The sequence below is a fragment of the Hipposideros armiger genome, unplaced genomic scaffold (genome assembly GCF_001890085.2).
Source record: "Hipposideros armiger isolate ML-2016 unplaced genomic scaffold, ASM189008v1 scaffold_970, whole genome shotgun sequence".
Lineage (NCBI taxonomy): Eukaryota > Metazoa > Chordata > Mammalia > Chiroptera > Hipposideridae > Hipposideros > Hipposideros armiger.
In genome coordinates, this window is record NW_017732320.1 from 43,616 (window position 1) to 45,972 (window position 2,357).

Below are 2,357 nucleotides of genomic sequence, written 5' to 3' on the forward strand. Positions count from 1 at the left end.
CTGCCCCCGTGCCCCCCACCCCTGCACAGTCCTGCTGCTCCCTGCGCCCTGGTCCCCCTGCCTGCCTCCTGTCTCCTCTCTGCCAGGGCCCGGCACCCGCTTCCTGTTCATCCTGTAACCAGCTCTGCAGGGACAGCACCGCCGTCGCCACCTCCATCCTGCAGGACCGGTCCAGGGTCCTGGTCCCCAGCACCCCACATGCACCCTCGGTTCCCGTCCCCTCTTCCCTGCCCGGCACCCTCAGTGGGTGGCGTCCTCCAGGGAAAGAACCCGTAAGATGTGTGAATCCATGGACGGTAGATTAGATAGATGATAGATAGATGATTGATAGATAGATATAGATAGATAGATAGATAGATAATTTATAGATAGATAGATGATTTATACATAGATAGATGAGAGACAGATGATTGATAGATAGATGATAGATAGATAGATAGATGATAGATAGATGATTGATAGATAGATGATAGATAGATAGATAGATGATAGATAGATAGATAGATGATAGATAATTTATAGATAGATAGATGATTTATACATAGATAGATGGTATGCAGATGATTGATAGATGATAGATAGATAGATGATAGATAGATAGATAGATGATTGATAGATAGATAGATAGATGATAGATAGATAGATAGATGATAGAGAATTTATAGATAGATAGATGATTTATACATAGATAGATGGTATACAGATGATTGATAGATGATAGATAGATAGATGATAGATAGATGATTGATAGATAGATAGACGATAGATAGATAGATAGATAGATGATTGATAGATAGATGATTGATAGATAGATAATTGATAGATAGATAGATGATTGATAGATAGATAGATGATTGATAGATAGATGATAGATAGATGGATAGATAGATAGATGATAGATAGATAGATAGATGATTGATAGATTGATATAGATAGATAGATAGATAGATAGATGATAGATAGTTAGACAGATGATAGATAGATAGGTAGATAGATAGATAGATGATAAATACATAGACAATACAGGTAGATAGACTGACAGGAAAGGATGGTTTTCTTCCTACTAAACAAAGCACACCCAAAGAAAACGAACCTATTTTTCTGATCTGTTTGTCCGTAATGTTCCTGAAACCTAGACCGCATTTTGAGGCCAGACTGAGATGAAGACAGTCAATGCCCCTGTCCCTTTGTGCACGGGTGGCCCCGATGTCCCCGGAGAAGCCATCCACAGGGGACGGAAAGAAACATCCGTGTTCCCGAGTGTGACGGGCTCACCATTAAGGAAGAGAGGCAGGAAAAACGCTCCCCGGAGTCTCTGCAAACCTGAAAAGCCTCTGGAGGAATAACCGCCGCCGAGAGGGATTGCAAACGCTGTCACGTGCCATGGCGTCATTTTAGAAGAAACCCCAAATTCCCTGAAACAGACAGTGAAGGCGGCTGGCGACCTGACAGCGGAGCTCACAGCCATGCCCTCCACGATGCGCTCTCGGCGCGTGCAAGGCGCCCGCCTGCGTGTCTGCAGGTGACATCCGGCCCCCTGCTGCATCTCCTGCCTCCACACTCGCTCGGCCGTCAGCAGCTCGGCTGGGTCCTTCCTCCGAAACAGGCCCCTTGTCTCAGAAGGCACCCCCGCAGCGGGCTTTGGCTAGACAACGGGGGAAGGTGGCCTTGTCATTGTTCAGGAAGTGCTTTGTCGTGGCTCAGAGACGCCTGGAGACCCAGGGTAAGTGCAGCTCTGCCAGTCAGCCCCGGGAGATGACGCCTGTGGGTTCCTCTGCTCCACACCAGAGACGGGGGTATTATACGTGTGTACAGTTTCCCGTCCCAGGGCCAACGAGTCACTGTGTTCCCCACATGGCTCCTCGCTGGGCTGGGACCTGAGGGTGGGAAACGCACGGGGCAGGATGTAACAGCCTGTGTGTGTGTGGGGGGGGGGACAGCTCCCATGGAAACCCACCCCTGGATTGGATTCTGGGGGCTGCTGCAACCACCTGCCACAAAGCCTGTGTCCGCAAACCACAGGGACACATCCTCCCCCATGCTGGAGACCAGGAGTGTGACATCAAGGTGTCACAGGGCCACGCTCCCTCCGGAGGCCCCAGGGGACGGTCCCTCCTGCCCCGTCCAGCTCCTGGGGGCTCCAGGTGTCCCCGGGCGGGTGGCCGCCTCCCCCCATCTCTGCCTCCGTCTCCACGTGGCGTCCCCTCTGTTTCTGTGTCCCTCCTCTTCTGTCCCTGATAAGGACACTGTCGTTGGGTTCAGGGTCCCCCCTGATCCAGGACGCCCTCCTCTCAGATCCTCACTCAGTCCCATCTGTTTGCAAACAAGCTCATATGCACAGATTTTGAACATATGTA